This window comes from Heptranchias perlo, chromosome 5 (genome assembly GCF_035084215.1).
Source record: "Heptranchias perlo isolate sHepPer1 chromosome 5, sHepPer1.hap1, whole genome shotgun sequence".
Classification (NCBI taxonomy): Eukaryota; Metazoa; Chordata; class Chondrichthyes; order Hexanchiformes; family Hexanchidae; genus Heptranchias; species Heptranchias perlo.
In genome coordinates, this window is record NC_090329.1 from 31,146,361 (window position 1) to 31,165,915 (window position 19,555).

At 45.2% G+C, this 19,555-nt stretch overlaps 1 long non-coding RNA gene across 1 annotated transcript; it reads left to right on the forward strand.

Annotated features, from left to right (window-relative positions):
- The first annotated feature begins 77 nt into the window (after nt 1–77).
- Nucleotides 78–18,228, forward strand: LOC137321351 (uncharacterized). Its single transcript, XR_010962786.1, has 2 exons — nt 78–230; nt 17,415–18,228. It is a non-coding gene; the product is annotated as an uncharacterized lncRNA (long non-coding RNA).
- The last annotated feature ends 1,327 nt before the right edge of the window (nt 18,229–19,555 follow it).

The following is a 19,555-nucleotide window of genomic DNA, read 5'->3' on the forward strand; positions in this document are numbered from 1 at the left end:
GGCCGAATCCGCGACGCGATTGGTCCGGAGCGCCGTCAATCACCTCGGGGCGCGAGTGCGGATTGGTTTAACACTGTGCAGTGGGCCCGCCTCTCTCCCGCTCCCCGGGGTCGGCCTGAACTTCAGCACCGACCCGGCCCCACCGACCTACAGGGTGGACCGAAATACAGCCAACTGCCGGGACACGGGCTGGAACTGAGAGAGAGAGAGAGAAAAAAAATACATGGAAGGTACAACCCAGAAACTGGCCATTCGAGCCCCACCAGTCCATGTGGGTGTTTACCCTCCATACCGGCAAATCAGCACATTGACCCGCACTCTTCCCATAGTCAATGGTCCACGGGTGTTATTGTGACAGGAAGGCTGTTTCCAGTGGGGTTCAGCACTCGGCCCCTTGCTTTTTTGTGATATATTTTAATGATTTAGACTTAAATGTAAGGGACATGATTAAGAAGTTTGCAGATGATACTAAAATTGGCCGTGTGGTTGATAGTGAGGAGGAAAGCTGTAGACTGCAGGAAGATATCAATGGACTGGTCAGATGGGCAGAAAAGTGGCAAATGGAATTCAATCCGGAGAAGTGTGAGGTGATGCATTTGGGGAGGGGAAACAAGGCAATGGAATACAGAATAAATGGGAGGATACTGAGGAAGTGAGGGACCTTGGAGTGCATGTCCACAGATCCCTGAAGGTAGCAGGATAGGTGGATAAGGTGGTTAAAAAGGCATATGGGATGCTTTCCTTTATTAGCTGAGGCATAGAATATAAGAGCAGGGAGGTTATGCTAGAATTGTATAAAACACTAGTTGGGCCACAGCTTGAGTACTATGTACAGTTCTGGTCACAACATTACAGGAAAGATGTAATTGCACTAGAGAGGATACAGAGGAGATTTACAAGGATGTTGCCAGGCCTGGAGAATTTTAGCTATGAGGAAAGATTACATCGGCTGGGGCTGTTTCCATTAGAACAGAGGCGACTGAGGTGTGCCTTAATCGAGGTGTATAAAATTATGAGGGGAGTGGATAGGGAGGACCTATTTCCCTTAGCAGAAGGGTCAGTGATCAGGGTGCATAGATTTAAAGTAATTGGTAGAAGGGTTAGAGGGGAGCTGAGGGGAATTTTTTTCACACACAGGGTGGTGGAGGTCTAGAATTCACTGCCTGAAAGGGTAGTAGAGGCAGAAACCCTCAACTCATTTAAAAAGTACTTGGATGTGCACTTGAAGTGCCTTAACCTACAGGGCTACGGACCAAGTGCTGCAAAATAGGATTAAGCTGGACAGCTCTTTTTCGGCCGGCACGGACACAATGGGCCGAATGGCCTCCTTCTGTGCCGTAACTTTCTATGATTCTACGGTTCTCATACAAGGCCATCTCTAATCACTTCCTTGTTTCCCTCTCCACTCACGTCCTCTTCCCCCTCCCAACCCCACTTTCTTCTGTGTCCGCCCCTGGAAAATACTCTTTCCCCCAAGTCAAAATGGCACTTTCAAATATCGAACTGTCTAGCGTTTGGCCCTCCATTCACCATACCATATCTGTGGCTACCGATCTGCTCAATCACACCCTCACCTCCACCTTTGATGCCCTTGTCCCCATTAAAATCATTACTCTCTCTCTCTCCCTGGTTGTTCTCCCAGGTACGGCCCTCATTTCTGCTCCCTTTTGTCCAAGGGATGCAGACTTGAATGGTTATGGAGGACAACTGGTTTAGCCATTCATCGCCAGATCTGGCTGGACCATATAAAGCATTATTGGGTCCTGCTCTCCTTTCCCAAAACTGCTCACTAATTTAGGTTCGATAATCCTGGCTTCTCTTCACTACAAACCATCTTCTTAAACCCCTCTCCCCTCCACCCTCACCAACAACAAGTGCGAGGAGCTCATGGACTTCTTTGACACTAATATTGAGACCATCCGTTCAGCTGCCTCTGCCGCTTCCCTTCCTTCCCCTAGCCCACCAAGCCAAACTTCCCCATAGGTTCCCTCCTTCCTTAGCCCTGAACTCACATCCCTAGCTCCGCTCATGCCTTCTCCAAGCTCATCTTATCCATGATGAGACCCACCTTCTGCTCCCTCAACCCTATTCGCACCAAACTGCTGACCACCCAACTTCCCTTCCTGGGCCCCATGTTAGCTGATGTTAACCGTTCCCTCTCCTCAGGTACTGTCCACCTACCTTTCAAATCTGCCGACATCACACCCCTCCTCAAAAAATGCACCCTTGACCCCTCTTTCTTTGCAACTTACCGCCCCATCTCCAACTTCCCTTTCCTCTCCCAAAATCCTTGAACGTGTTGTCATCTCCCAAATCCGTGCCAATCTTTCCCACAACTCCATGTTTGAACCCATTCAATCAGGTTTCCGCGCCTGCCACAGCACTGAAACGGCCCTTATCAAAGTCACAAATGACATCCTATGTGACTGACCATCTTTCTCAACCTGTCTGCAATCTTTGACACGGTTGACCACACCATCCTCCTCCAAGCCTCTCCTCCGTCGTCCAGCTGGGTGGGAGTACGCTCGCCTGGTTTCATTCTTATCTATCCAGTCATAGCCAGAGAATCACCTGCAATGGCTTCTCTTCCCGCTCCCGCTCCATTACCTCTGGAGTTCCCCAAGGATCTATCCTTGGCCCCCTCCTATTTCTCATCTACACGCTGACCCTCGGTGACATCTGAAAACACGTCAGGTTCCACATGTACGCTGACGACACCCAGCTCTGCCTCACCACCACCACCCTCGGCCTCTCCACTGTCTCTGATTTATCACAGTGTTTGTCCGACATCCAGTACTGGATGAGTAAAAATTTCCTCCAAATAAATATTGGGAAGATCGAAGCCATTGTCTTCAGACCCCGTCTCAAACTCCGTTCCCTAGCCACCGACTCCATCCCTCTCCCTGGCCACTGTCTGAGGCTGAACCAGACCACTCGCAATCTTGGTGTCTTATTTGGGATGAGCTTCCGACCACATATCCGCTCCTTCACCAAGACCGCCTACTTCCAGCTCTGTAACATCACCCATCTCCGCCCCTGCCTCAGCTCATCTGCTGCTGAAAACCTCATCCATGTTTTAGTTACCTCTAGACTTGACTATTCCAATGCTCTCCTGACCGGCCTCCCATCCTCCACCCTCCATAAACTTGAGCTCATCCAAAACTCTACTGTCTGTATCCTAACTCGCACCAAGTCCCGTTCACCCATCACCCCTGTGCTCGCTGACCTAAATTGGTTCCCGGTTCAGGAACGTTTCCATTTTAAAATTCTCATCATGGTTTTCAAATCCCTCCATGGCCTCACTCCTTCCTATATCTGTAACCTCCTCCAGCCCTACAATTCTCCGAGATCTCTGCGCTCCTCCAATTCTGGCCTCTTGCGCATCCCCGATATTAATCACACCGTGCCTTCAGCTGCCAAGGCCCTTAGCTCTGGAATTCCCTCCCTAAACATCTCCACGTCTCTACCTCCCTCTACTCCTTTAAGATCCTCCTTAAAACCTACCTCTTTGACCAAGCTTTTGGTCACCTGTCCTAATATTCCCTTATGTGGCTCGGTGCCTAATTTTGTTAGATAACACACTTGTGAAGCTCCTTGGGACGTTTCAGTATAACTGCACTATATAAATGCAAGTTGTTGTTGTTTATCCACTTTTTATTCCTCCACCTATCCGATCTAATCTTGAATGTTGACATAGTTTCTACCTCAACCACTAACACAATGGCAAAATAATATAGCAGCTTGTGTGGTCTGTCGTACAGCAGTTTGCACACAACTTGCCTTATCTAACTAGGGCATACATGTCATCTTAGACAGCTAGCAAATGCTGACCAACACTGTTGAAAAAGCTGACAACTCAAAAACGGTCCAAAATATATGCCAATGACATCAAATCAAGTGACTATACTGAAAGTAATTATGGTCTGCAATTTCCTCGGAGCAGCTCCTACTTTCTTGCCTAAACTTCACTGGAAGTATGGTGGAAACACCATTCCTGCCCTGCTTCCGGTGAAATTACGGCGGCAGAGTGGGAGCAGCTGGGGGACGGTCACTGGCAATCGGGAGGGAGGAAAGGTCGGTGATCGGGACTGGGTTGGGGGGAGGTTGGTGATCGTGGCTGGAGGGAGAGAGAGGTCATTGCAGCTGGGGAGAGAGAGGGGCCATCGGTGCTGGGGAGAGAGAGAGAGAGAGGCCATCGGTGCTGGGGAGAGAGAGAGAGGCCATCGGTGCTGGGGAGGGAGGGAGAGAGAGAGGCCATCGGTGCTGGGGAGAGAGAGAGAGGCCATTGGTGCTGGCGGGAGAGAGGGGCCATCGGTGCTGGGCCAAGAGAGGGGCCATCGGTGCTGGCGGGAGAGAGAGGGGCCATCGGTGCTGGCGGGAGAGAGAGGGGCCATCGGTGCTGGGGGGAGAGAGAGGCCATCGGTGCTGGGGGGAGAGAGAGGCCATCGGTGCTGGGGGGAGAGAGAGGGGCCATCTTTGCTGGGGAGAGAGAGAGGCCATCGGTGCTGGGGAGAGAGAGAGAGGCCATCGGTGCTGGGGAGAGAGAGAGGCCATCGGTGCTGGGGAGAGAGAGAGAGAGGTCATCGGCACTGGGGGGAAAGAGAGGCCATTGGCGCTGGGGGGAGAGAGAGAGAGGCCATCGGTGCTGGGGAGAGAGAGAGAGAGGCCATCGGTGCTGGGGAGAGAGAGAGAGAGGCCATCGGTGCTGGGGAGAGAGAGAGGCCATCGGTGCTGGGGAGAGAGAGAGAGAGGCCATCGGTGCTGGGGAGAGAGAGAGAGAGGCCATCGGTGCTGGGGAGAGAGAGAGAGAGGCCATCGGTGCTGGGGAGAGAGAGAGAGAGGCCATCGGTGCTGGGGAGAGAGAGAGAGAGGCCATCGGTGCTGGGGAGAGAGAGGGAGGCCATCGGGGCTGGGGAGAGAGAGGGAGGCGATCGGCATGGGAGAGGCCGAAGGCTTCCTAGGGGTGGTGGGGGGAGTACTCCTGGCCCAGATGGAGTGCTGCAAAAGGCACTTACCTTGTGGAGGCGGCAGCTCCCATCTCCTTTTCACTGCCCAGTTTCCTGTGCAACAGCAATGAATTTTAAATCAGGCTCCCAATTGCACTGTGGGAGCCCGATTTAAATACTTTAATATGTCCGGCCTCTCCACGGCGGGACACTTGGACACCCTGATATCCGCCGCCATAATAAAGGCAGCGGGCGCGTGAGTGCATGCTGTGGACGCGTTTCCATATTTAAGTTTTTTACACACCACCCCCCTGGCCACCTTCTGTCCGTTGTGCGGGGATTAATATTGAGGCCAATATTTTACCCAGATGTTTTGTTCTTGCAATTATCTGAGTGTAGCAATTTTCTCAAACTTGGGACCAGCACCTTTCCAATTAACTTAACGTAAGGGTCAGTTCCTAGTTCAAAAGCTCAATGGTCTCCATCTTTACAAATTTAAGACATTACAATTTATGAATCATACTTCCCCATTTAAACAATGGTTAAAAGTTAACATTACTACAATATAAAGACAAATCAATAGCAGTATTATATTAACGTACTTCAACAGATCACTTCAAGTCAGTTGGAAAAACTCTGCTGCCAAACTGAATAACCCTTTCCATACAAACCTAAGGACATATCTAGCAGCCCAACATTGAGTGTGAGGCACTGTGAGCCATCAGCTGCAGTAGAATTGTGTACCGTCATAATCTGTAAACTCATGGCCCAGCACATAGAATCATAGAAAGGTTACAGCGCGGAAGGAGGCCATTCGGCCCATCGAGTCTGCGCCGGCTCTATGCAAGAGCAATCCAGCTGGTCCCACTCCCCCGCCCTTTCCCCATAGGCCTGCAAATGTTTTCCTTTCAAGTTCTTATCCAGTTCCCTTTTGAAAGCCATGATTGAATCTGCCTCCGCCACCCCCTCGAGCAGTGCATTCCAAATCCTAACCACTCGCTGTGTAAAAAAGTTTTTCCTCATGTCGCCTTTGGTTCTTTTGCCAATCACCTTAAATCTATGTGCTTTGGTCCTTAACCCTTCTGCCAAGGGGAACAGTATCTCTCTATCTACTCTGTCTAGACCCGTCATGATTTTGAATACCTCAATCAAATCTCCTCATAACCGTCTCTGTTCCAAGGAGAACAACCTCAGCTTCTTCAGTCTGTCCACATAACTTCATCCCTGAAATCATTCTATAAATTTCTTCTGGACCCTCTCTAAGGCCTTCACATGTTTCCTAAAGTGCGGTGCCCAGAACTGGACACTGTACTCCCGTTGTGGCCGAACCAGTGTTTTATAAAGGTTCATCATGACTTCCATACTTTTGTACCCTATGTCTCTATTTATAAAGCCCAGGATCCTGTATGCTTTTTTAACTGCTTTCTCAACCTACCCTGCCACCTTCAATGATTTGTGCACATATACTCCCAGATCTCTCTGTTCCTGTACCCCTTTTAGAATTGTGCCCTTTAGTTTATATTGCTTCTCCTCGTTCTTCCTACCGAAATGTATCACTTCACTTTCTTCTGTATTAAATTTCATCTGCCACATATCGGCCCATTCCACCAGCCTATCTATATCCTCTTGATGTCTATCACTATCCTCCTCACTGTTTACTATCCTTCCAAGTTTTATGTCATCTGCAAATTTTGAAATTGTGCCCTGTACACCCAAGTCTAAATCATTAATACGTATCAAGAAAAGCAGTGGTTCCAGCACTGACCCCTGGGGAACACCACTGTACACCTCCCTTCAGTCCGAAAAACAACCGTTCACCACTACTCTCTGTTTCCTGTCCCTTAGCCAATTCTGTATCTATTTGCTATTGCCCCCTTTATTCCATAGGCTGCAATCATGATGATAAGCCTACCGTGCGGCACTTTATCAAACGCCTTTTGAAAGTCCATATACACCACATCAACTGCATTGTCCTCATCTACCCTCACTGTTACCTCATCAAAAAACTCTATCAGGTTCATTAAACATGATTTGTCTTTAATAAATCTGTGCTGGCTTTCCCTCATCAATCCACACTCATCCAAGTGACTGTTAATTCTGTCCAGGATTATCGTTTCTAAAAGTTTCCCCAACACTGAGGTTAAACTGGCCTATAGTTGCTGGGTTTATCCTTACACCCTTTTTTGAACAAGTGTGTAACATTTGCAATTCTCCAGTCCTCTGGCACCACCCCCGCATCCATGGATGTTTTGAAGATTGTGGCCAGTACCTCCGTAATTTGCACCCTTCCCTCAGCAACCTAGGATGCATTCCATCTGGACTGGGTGATTTATCTGCTTTAAGTACAGCTAGTCTTTCAAGTACCTCTTCTTTATCAATTTTTAGCCAATCCAGTATCTCAACTATATCTTCCTTTACTGAGACTCTGGCAGCATCTTCTTCCTTGGTAAAGACAGATGCAAAGTACTCATTTAGTACCTCGGCCATCCCCTCTGCCTCCAAGAGTAGATCTCCTTTACGGCCCCTAATTGGCCCCATCCCTCCTCTTACTACCTGTTTACTGTTTACATGCCTGAAGAAGACTTTTGGATTCCCTTTTATGTTTGCCGCCAGTCTAATCTCATACTCTCTCTTTGCCCCTCTTATTTCCTTTTTCACTTCCCCTCTGAACTTTCTATATCCTGCCTGGTTCTCACTTGTGTTATCAACCTGACATCTGTCATACCCCCCTTTTTTCCGTTTCATCTTACTCACTATTTCTTTTGTCATCCAGGGAGCTCTGGCTTTATCAACCTTTCAGCCTCGTGGGAATGTGCCTAGACTGTACTCGAACCATCTCCTCCTTAAAGGCCACCCATTTTCAATTACAGTTTTGCCTGCCAATCTTTGATTCCAATTTACCCGGGTCATCCCATTGAAATTGACCCTCCTCCAATTGAGTATTTTTACTTTCGAGTGGTCTGTGTCCTTTTCTATCGCTATTCTAAACCTTATGATACCCCATTCTTTTATCACCAGTAAGCCAGGAGACCAACACTGGTTCAATGTGGAGTGTAGAAGGATGTGCCAGGAGCAGCACCAGCAATACCATAGAATGAGTTGCCAACTTAATGAAGCTATTACACTGGGCTACCTGTATGCTAAACAACAGCTGGAGCTAAGTGGTTCCATAACCAACGGATCAGAGCAAAGCTATCTATCCTACCACATCCAATCAAAAATGATAGTGGTAACCAGGTCGGTAACAGGTGAATAAGGTTCCATGAACATCCTCATCCGCAACCATGGTGGAACTCAGTATATGAGTGCAAGAGACAAGGCTGAACTGTTTGAAAGTGTTTTCGGCCAAAGGTACTAAGTGGATAATCCTATTTGATCTTCACCTGAGGTCCCCAACAGCACAGATATCAGTATCCAGTCAATTTGGTTCACTTAATTATGTCTCTGTCAATCAAATAATTTGATTGACAGTGACGTAATTAATTAAATAAATACTATAGATGTGGCAGGGCAGCAGATGTGTTGCAGCTGCAATACGGGGGGGCTACTAGACAGTCTTGTCCGGGGCGACCACATCTACAGTAAGTGTCCGCAGCTCGAGGAAATTCGGTTCAGAGTTGAGGAGCTGGAGTCCGAGCTGCAGACTTTGCGTTACATCAAGGAGGGAGAAAGTTACCTGGACACTTTGTTCCAGGAGGCAGTCACACCCCTTAGACTGAATTCTTTAGATTTGGCCCGTGGCCAGCGACAGGAGGGTGTGACTGCGAGTGAGGCAGGTACAGGGATCCAGGAGGTCGCATTGCAGGAGCCTCAGCCCTTACACTTGTCTAATAATTACGAGGTTCTTGCAAGCTGTGTGGACGAGAGCAAGGACTGCAGGGAGGATGAGCAAACTGACCATGGCACCGTGGTACAGGAACCCAATCAAGTGGGGGGAGTAAAAAGGAAGGTGATAGTAGTAGGCGACAGTATAGTTAGGCAGATAGATACAGTTCTGTGCAGCCAAAAGCGTGATTCCCGAAGGCTGTGTTGCCTGCCGGTGCCAGGGTTAAGGACAGCTCCTCCAGGCTAGAGAGGAATTTAGAGTGGGAGGGGGAGGATCCAGTTGTCGTGGTCCACGTAGGTACCAACGACATAGGTAAGACTAAGAAAGAGGTTCTGCTGAGAGAGTTCGAGCAGCTAGGGACTAAATTAAAAAGCAGAACCACAAAGGTAATAATCTCTGGATTATTAACTGAGTCACGAGCAAATTGGCACAGGGTAAATCAGATCAGAGAGATAAATGCGTGGCTCAAAGATTGGTGTGAGAGAAGTGGGTTTCGATTCATGGGGCACTGGCACCAATACTGGAGAAAGAGAGAGCTGCTCCATCAGGATGGGCTTCACCTGAACCATGCTGGGACCAGTGTTCTGGCAAATCGAATAACTAGGGCTATAGATAGGCCTTTAAACTAAATGGGGGGTGTGGGGGGGAGGGTTCAGGTGGGGGGAAATTTAGAATGTTGAAGAGAAAGGACAAGGAAGTAGTACAGGGAAGAGATGGGGTAATGATAGCCCTATTGTGACAGGAAGGGACAGAGTGAACAAACATAAGAGTGCAGCCACAAATGGGGTCAGAGTAGGAAAAAATTGTAAAAAGACAAATTTAAAGGTTCTTTAACTGAATGCGCGCAGCATTCATAATAAGATAGATAAATTGACAGCACAAATAGAAACAAATGGGTATGATCTCGTGGATGCAAGGTGACCAAGGTTGGGAACTGAATATTCAGGGCTATCTGACATTGCGGAAGGATAGGAAGAAAGGAAAAGGTCGTCGGGTAGCTCTGTTAATAAAGGATGAAATTAGTACAATAGTGAGAAATGATCTTGCCTCAGAAGATCAAGATGTAGAATCAATTTGGGTGGAGGTAAGAAATAGCAAGGGTAAGAAATCACTGGTGGGAGTAGTCTATAGGCCCCCTAACAGTAGCTACACTCCAGGGCAAAATATAAATCAAGAAATAATGGGTGCTTGTAAAAAAGGTAATGCAATAATCATGGGCAATTTTAACTTTCATATAGATTGGACGAATCAAAATGGCAAAAGGAGCCCTGAGGATGCGTTCATTGAGTGTATTTGGGACTGTTTCTTAGAACGATACTTTGTGGAACCACCAGGGAACAGGACATTTTAGATCTGGTAATGGGTAATGAGACAGGATTAATTAATGACCTCAAAGTAAAGGATCCCTTCGGAAACAGTGATCATAATATGATAGAATTTCACATCCAGTTTGAGAGTGAGGATCTTGGATCTGAAACTACTGTATTAAACCTAAATAAGGGCAATTACAATGGCATGAGGACAGAGTTGGCTAAAGTGGACTGGGAAAACAGATTAGAAGGTATGAGATATAAAAAGATATTTTATGACTCTCAACAAAAATATATCCCAGTAAGGAGGAAAGACTCTACGAGATGGGTGAACCAACCATGGCTAACTAAGGAAGTTAAGGATGGTATCAAGTTAAAAGAAAAGGCATACAACATGGCAAAGATTAATGGTAAGCCCGAAGATTGAGAAAACTTTAGAAACCAGCAAAGGAGGACTAAAAGAATAATAAAGAGGGAGAAAATAGATTTATGAGAGTAAACTAGCAAGAATTATAAAAACTAACAGGGCTTTTACAAGTATATAAAAAGGAAGAGAGTAGCTAAAGTAAGTATAGGTCCCTTAGAGAATGAGACTTGGGAAATAATAATGGAAAACAAGGAAATTGCAGAGGCATTGAACAGATATTTTATATCTGTCTTCACAGTAGAAGACACTAAAAGCATACCAATAATAGTAGATAATCAAGGGGCAAAGGGGAGGGAGGATCGATAAACAATCACTATCATTTGAGAAAAAGTACTAGGCAAACTAATGGGTCTGCAGGCAGACAAGCCCCCTGGACCCGATGGCTTGCATCCGAGGGTCTTAAAAGAAGTGGCTACAGAGATAGTGGATGCATTGGTTGTAATCTTCCAAAATTCACTCGATTCTGGAAAGGTACCAGCGGATTGGAAAACCGCAAATGTAACGCCCCTATTCAAGAAGGGAGTGAGACAGAAAGCTGGTAACTATAGACCAGTTGGCCTAACATCTGTCATTGGGAAAATGCTAAAATCAATTATTAAGGAAGTAGTAGCAGGACATTTGGAGACTCAAAATAAAATCAAGGAGAGTCAACATGGTTTTATGAAAGGGAAATCATGTTTGACAAATTTATTAGAGTTCTTTGAGGAAGTAACGAGCAGGGTGGATATGGGGAACCAGTGGATGTAGTGTATTTGGATTTCCAAAAGGCATTTGATAAGATGCCATATAAAGGGTTACTGCACAAGGTAAGCTCATGATGTTAGGGGTAATACATTAGCATGGATAGAGGATTGTCTATCTAACAGAAAACAGAGAGTCGGGATAAAGGGGTCATTTTCAGGATGGCAATCTGTAAGTAGTGGGGTGCTGCAGGGATCAGTGCTGGCGCCTCAACTATTTATAATCTATATCAACGACTTGGATGAAGGAAGTGAGTGTACAGTGGCCAAATTTGCTGATGATACAAAGATAGGTGGAAAAGTAAGTTGTGAGGTGGAGACAAAGTGTCTGCAAAGGGGTAGAGACAGGTTAAGCAAGTGGGCAAACATTTGGCAGATGGAATATAATTTGGGAAAACGTGAAGTCGTCCACTTTGGTAGGAAGAATAAAAAAGCAAAATATTATATAAATGGAGAAAGACTACAGAATGCTGCAGTACAGAGGGATTTGGGTGTCCTCGTACATGAAACACAAGAAGTTAGCATACAGATGCAGCAGGTAATTGGGAAGGCAAATGGAATATTGGCCTTTATTTCAAGGGGGATGGAGTATAAAAGCAGGGAAGTCTTGCTACAACTGCACAGGGTGCTGGTGAGACCACAACTGGAGTAGTGCGTACAGTTTTGGTCCCCTTATTTAAGGAAGGGTATACTTGCATTGGAGGTGTTTCAGAGAAGGTTCACTAGGTTGATTCCAGGCATGGAAGGGTTTTCTTATGAGGAAAGATTGAGCAGGTTGGGTCTATACTCACTGGAGTTTAGAAGAATGAGAGAAGATCTTACTGAAACTTGTAAGATTCTGAGGGGGCTTGACAGGGTAAATGCTGAGAGGATATTTCCCCTCATAGGGGAATCTAGAATTAGGGAGCATAGACTCAGAATAAGGGGTCGCTCATTTAAGACGGAGATGAGGAGAAATTTCTTCTCCCAGAGGGTTGTGAATCTTTGGAATTCTTTGCCCCAAAAGTGGTGGAGGCTGAGTTCACTCTGTTCAACCTGTTTGTTTTGTTTGCTGAATGTTTTAACCATAAGGTAAAGTTACATTTCACTGAGGTATCATTACCTTATCATTAAGTATTTTGGATTTGTCCTGTTTCTGCACAAATATTTGTCCTCTACATGCAATTGATGAGATTAGAAAATTTAACCTAAAATTGTTAACAAATAATAAATCAATGTACAGGTCAAGAGTTGTTACTTTATTTTTTCAACCTTAATTGTAGTTGTCTTTATTTTTTTCAAAGTTTTATTTTGTTTTATGTCCCAAACCAGCTAAAATTTTCACCAGCTGTGTCTAGCTTTTGGTGGTACGATATAGACCCCAATGTTTATGTTCATGCAGTAGAGTAATCTTGCCAGCAAGTGTTGCTATTGCACTTTGAAATAACTTTATACGCAGTTCAGCACAACATTTTGGAGACGAGCAGATCTAACCAACCACAGCTCTCCAGGGGCCACTAAAACCAGCAATGGAAATTATCAAAGAAAACTTCTAAATGTATGGTCCTGACCTGTACAATTGTCCTGTCCTCTACAATGAAATTGTACAGGTGCAAATAGAAAGCCTTGTTTGGAAAAACAAACACTTGAACAAGTACTATTGCTAATTTATATAAAAAATGGACTATTGAAGCCACTTCCTTATTGATATGTAACAAGTGTGATTCTGTGATTTGAGTCACAAATGTTTTAATTTCTGGGGGCTTAGTAGTGCAGTGAATTAAAATGTTCTTTTGTCTTTTTTGCTTATATTTCAATCCAGCAAATTTCCTATATGTCAGCTGCTAGGGTCCTAAAACAATGGAGTTTGAAGAATGCCAACTCAGCTCCAAGTGGCTGCAAATCCCCTGCAGAATCAGCTCATAAGTTGACATTAAATTGCCAGTCCCGTAGCAAGACCACCAGGTTAGCTGTGTCAGAAATGGAAATGACGCATTGGTTGAGAAGGTTCAGAGGCAGTGTAGAGGGATCGTTACTTCGCATCTAACCTGTGCGATATCTAACAGGCGTACCTTTTGTTGGCATTAGGGCAAAGAGCAGAAAAATGTCCCCGTACTTAACTTGAAAACAATATTCAGCAAAAATGATACCTTTACAGAAATAAAAAACAATTGCAAAAAAAGTATCTAGTTCACACCACAGATTCTAACATTTTGAAAGTATTACATGAGATTTTAGCAACATTTCAATGACACATTTACTTTTGACATTGGTCAGTTGTGTGATGAGACACTTTGGTGGCTGACCTTGATGCAGACACAGAAATATTCAGAATATATTGGATACTTGCTATTATCAGCAATTGCTTCATTACTTAATTCTGTTATTTTCCTCTTTGACTTCCCTTCACTCACATGGCCAATAGTATATAGAGCTTTTACTCCTGCTAGTACCTCCTCTTACTGGATACTATTTCACAAAATTGACTCGTGTGTTTTTTTATCCTCATTCTTTCTTTCCCAGGCAGAACTGAAGAGAGCATCAGTCACTCTGACATTCCTCTCTGGACAGGATACAAGAAAAAGCTTGTAGTCTGATAGCCATCCTCTTCTTATCTCTATCCTGTAACCTCTCTCTCTCTTTCTTTGTCACATACTTTCTTGTCCCTGTTTTATAAATACTGCTATAGGCATTGCATTTCTGAACTTTTCCCTTGTTAATCCTCCCTCTATCCTCACTGCGCTGAAATCAAGGGTCATTGTACCATCTTCTACTCAAACTCATTCCTTCCTGGCATTCATACTGGCATGGATTGAAAATTGGTTAACAGACAGGAAACAGAGAGTAGGAATAAATGGGTCTTTTTCCGGGTGCAGGCAGTGACTAGTGGGGTACCGCAGGGATCAGTGCTTGGGCCCCAGCTATTCACAATATATATCAATGATTTGGATGAGGGAACCAAATGTAATATTTCCAAGTTTGCTGATGACACAAAACTAGGTGGGATCGTGAGTTGTGAGGAGAATGCAAAGAGGCTTCAAGGCGATTTAGACAAGTTGAGTGAGTGGGCAAATACATGGCAGATGCAGTATAATGTGGATAAATGAGAAGTTATCCACTTCGGAAGGAAAAACAGAAAGGCAGAGTATTATTTAAATGGTGATAGATTGGGAAATGTTGATGTACAAAGGAACCTGGGTGTCCTTGTACACCAGTCACTGAAAGCAAACATACAGGTGCAGCAAGCAGTTAGGAAGGCAAATGGTATGTTGGCCTTCATTGCAAGAGGATTTGAGTACAGGAGCAAGGATGTCTTACTGCAGTTATACAGGGCCTTGGTGAGACCACACCTGGAGTATTGTCTGCAGTTTTGGTCTCCTTACCTAAGGAAGGATATACTTGCCATAGAGGGAGTGCAGCGAAGGTTCACCAGACTGATTCCTGGGATGGCAGGACTGTCGTATGAGGAGAGATTGGGTTGACTCGGCCTGTATTCACTAGAGTTTAGAAGAATGAGAGGGGATCTCATTGAAACGTATAAAATTCTGACAGGGCTAGACAGACTGGATGCAGGGAGGATGTTTCCCCTGGCTGGGGGGTCCAGAACGAGGGGTCACAGTCTCAGGATACGGGGTAGGACATTTAGGACTGAGATGAAGAGAAATTTCTTCACTCAGAGGGTGGTGAACCGGTGGAATTCTCTGCCACAGAATGCTGTGGAGGCCAAGTCACTGAGTATATTTAAGAAAGAAATAGATATATTTCGAGATAAAAAAGGCAACAAGGGGTATGGGGAGAGAGCAGGAATATGGTATTGAGATAAGTGATCAGCCATGATCATATTGAATGGCGGAGCAGGCTCGAATGGCCTACTCCTGCTCCTATTTTCTATATTTCTATGTTTCTGTGTTTCTCAGGATCTTGAAACTGTCCAACACCTTATCTTCCTCAGTCTTCCTTTCCTCCTACAATCTATAGAACCAAAGCTTGGGATCAACAAAACATCTTTTTTTTGACTCTTTCAGCCTTGGTAACATTCTGCACTTCGGCCTTGGCCTTTCAGCTAGATTTCTCAATTTACAAACAAGAATTCTGCCACATTTGAGACTTGGTGCGATACACTTCAGTTTAACAGCATCACAACTATGATGTGATCTAGTTGAACTGGAATAAAAGCAGCACTGGTTGGTCAAAAAAACTTATTGTTAAATCATTTTTTTGGCTAATCAGGGACAGGCTATTTAATAATTTAGGTCATGATTTTAAACTGGAGCCAGAGGGAAGCTGAGATGATTTGAGAATTTAAAATTCTCACCTGTGTTTTCAAATCACTCCATGGCCTCACCTCTCCCGATCTCTGTAACCTCATCCAGCCCTACAACCTCCTAGAACTCTGCACTCCTCCAAATCAGGCCTCTAGAGGGCACAATTCTATAAGGGGTGGAGGAACAGAGGGATCTGGGGGTATATGTGCATAAATCGTTGAAGGTGGCAGAGCAGGTTGAGAAAGCGGTTAAAAAAACATACGGGGTCCTGGGCTTTATAAATAGAAGCATAGAGTACAAAAGTAAGGAAGTCATGATGAACCTTTATAAAACACTGGTTCAGCCACAACTGGAGTATTGTGTCCAGTTCTGGGCACCGCACTTTAGGAAGGATATGAAGGCTTAGAGAGGGTGCAGAAGAGATTTACTAGAATGATTCCAGGGATGAGAGACTTTAATTACGTGGATAGACTGGAGAGACTGGGATTGTTCTCCTTGGAACAAAGACAGTTGCGAGGAGATTTGATAGAGGTGTTCAAAATCATGAAGGGTCTAGACAGAGTAGATAGAGAGAAGCTGTTCCCATTGGCGGAAGGGTCAAGAACCAGAGGGCATAGATTTAAGGTGATTGGCAAAAGAACCAAAGGTGACATGAGGAAAAAGCTTTTTACACAGCAAGTGGTTAAGATCTGGAATGCACTGACCGAGGGGGTGGTGGAGGCAGATTCAATCATGGCCTTCAAAAGGGAACTGGATAAGTACTTGAAATGAAAATATGTGCAGGGCTACGGGGATAGGACAGGGCAGTGGGACTAGCTGGATTGCTCATACATAGAGCTGGCACGGACTCGATGGGCCATTGGCCTCCTTCCGTGCTGTAACCTTCTATGATTCTATGATTCTCATAGCATCCCGAATTTCCTTCACCTCACCATTGATGGCCAAGTCTTCAGCTGTCTAGGCCCTAAGCTCTGGAATTCCCTCCATAAACCTCTCCGCCACTTTACTTCTCTCTTCTCCTTTAAGACATCCTTAAAATTTACCTCTTCGACCAAGCTTTTGGTCCCCTGATCTAATATCTCCTTTTGTCTGATAACACTCCTTGAAGTGCCTTGGAACGTTTCACTACATTAAAGATGCGATATAAATGCACACTGTTGTTGTTTTGCTAAAATAGAGGCCTAGAATTTCTTCAAAATAAGTTATGCCCCTTTTAAAAAAATTGTGCCTGTTGGTGGCCGGCAGAGGGAGATACCCGTGGGTTTCCTGGGTCCGCTTATTTGCTTTCCCATTGGTACAATCATTGGCGTAAAACCTATCTAAAATCGGTGTAGACAGCTTTAAAAAGACAGTTCAGCTTGCAATCTTCAGCAGACTGAGGACAAACAAGTAAGAGAGGAATACACTTTGCTTTTTCATTTTACTCACTAATAACTTCATTACGTCTTAATAATATTTTTATTATACTTGTCCAGAAATATGACTGCACAGACATCACCTGGACCCAGAGGGCAGCAGAGAAGAATGTAAAACTTCAATGATTCAGACCTTTAAGCCCTCCCCAAGGAAATCAAAGACAGAATGCACAGACTCCTGGGTGTGGGTGCTACCAAGCCAGCCAGAAATGTCACTCATTCTGCCTGAAGGGATGTGGCACTGGTACCGAGCGCCAACTCTCTGACCCCCAGGACAGCAGAACCGTGCTGCGAAAATTTCAACGACTTCTTCAGGGCTGGCCAAATTACCCATTCTTTTCCTTGCCCACCGTATCCACAAGCACACCTTTTACCTTCCACAACTAACCCCGCGCTCTGGTTAAGGGCGTCTCTAACTCATCCCTCTGAAGGACACACATACACAATGAACCAGCCCATTTCTCGGTTTTAATCCAATTCTTACCCTCTATCCTCTTTTCCTGCAGACCCACCAAGCACTGAGCGATACAGGAAGAGGAAATGATGATGAGGAAGAACTGAGGAGATTTTTTTTCCCTCGTGATGATGATGATGAGGAAGACGAGGACAAGGATCAGGCTCCCCACCATTTAGAGCTGCCCAGTCCTGCCGAGTTTTCCTTTGCCCCAACCTTCTTCAACTCACCACTTTCATCTGGGGCAATTAGATAGTGGAAGTGAGGATGTGGCACCAGGTGATTCACAGAGCATGAGTGAACTGGAGAAAGGGGTGACGATGTGCCACCTTCCCAGTGGAGGCTGAGGAGAAGATCTAGTGGGTATTCTCCTGAAAAGAAGGACGTTTGAGGAACATTATACCTTCATGCAGTCTCTGAGGTCAATCTCGGTGTCGTTCAGGAAAACCAGGTCTACATGTGGCCTAACAGGTGGTCCTTAAAGGGACCACTGCAGTCTGTCACCAAAAATGTAAGTTTTAAAAAAATACTTACTAATGTAGAGCTGGGAGGTGCAGGAGTGCTCCTCCTGGCCCCCCATTTAAACCAGGGGTCGCTGTCAGCCACCGCTCGACCCCACCCCCATCCCAATCGATCCCTGTGTTCAGTCTGCCCAGTTCGGGTTGGCGCAAGCCAATTTGTAGGCCGTTGTCTCCAAACAAAGCCATAATTCTTTATACAGGTCCTTTGATGTATTGTAAATTGCCTTAAACTGACGACACATCCTGCTTATTTAGCTTTGGCCTGCAGAATCCTAACGACTTAAACCCTGTGTTAGCCTGTAGCACACTGAATGCATTCTCATAAAATACAGATATTAATACTGATTCTGTATTGGTAAGCTATTTTACTCATTATTTTTCACCAGAGTTTCTAAATCATACCCAATGCACAGCTACGGTTTCTACACCTTCTCCTTTACTGTAGCCCTCTATGCTAACCCATGATGCCCTTTACCTATACCAAGCTGTTAACTTATTATATTACACACTATCCTATAGATGGTGCTCTGCAGCACTAAAAAGGGCAACTGTGCTTGCGTCTACTCCAAGCAGCAGTACCTCAACTTCACCATCCATTGAACAGGGGTTCAGATGTTGCATCGCTTGCCCATGGATTCTGTTTCCTGCCTCCACACTTGTTTTGCCATTCACCGTTTTTTGCCAGGTACTTCTTTTTGCCCACAGCTTTAGAAAGACGGCCAAACATTTCGGACCCCTTTTACTTTTAAGCGGCTTCATCTCTTGAAGTCCCTGCTGCAGCTTTTTAAGGGGTGTTAACATCCTGGATGTTCTGCACCCTCTCACATTTTGTGAGCCCCCTGTGGAAGGCCCACTCCAGGCTGGGAGCTTAGTGAGCATATAAAATGAAGGCCAACAATGGGAGATCTGGCAGAGTTAACTGTTCCCATTTCAGGTGAATGCAAAGCTCACAGTCTACCAGTGCTATAGCCTGCAAAGCTCAGCTAATTGCACAATAATGCACAAAACAGCAATTCCAGGCATATGTCTGAGTTATATAGGTATCTTTCAGCAATATCATAGTACCACACATACATTGATGACATACAATTTCAAATCTGTAACTACTAATTAGATTTAACAGCTTCTAATTATTCTTACAAAACGGTGTATCATTAATAGAGCTTTTTTCAAGTTAACTATGGAAATGTTGGAACTCTCCCAATAGCTTTGTGAGCAGATGCAACATCTGGTTGGTACTGAGCCATACAGATTAGGAAGATCCCAGTTCTGATGCTTGGTTTGTACCACTTTAGATTACTGGAAAGCATATGGTACAATTTTGTCTTTTAAAAAGCATTTGGACAGTTACATGGGTAAGATGGGTATAGAGGGATATGGGCCAAGTGCAGGCAATTGGGACTAGCTTAGTGGTATAAACTGGGCGACATGGACATGTTGGGCCGAAGGGCCTGTTTCCATGTTGTAAACTTCTATGATTCTATGGGCTCAATTTTCAAATTAAAAAATGGGTGGGTTGGGGGTGGGGGGGCAATGAAAATTGCCACCATTTCAGACCCACTCCCAGCCCGCCCATTTCCGGTTTTCACGGGGGTGGGACGAGGGGCAGGTGACCAACCCACTCCCAGGAGGTGGGTCGGGCCTTAAAAACTTTCAAGGCGGCTTCAGGCCT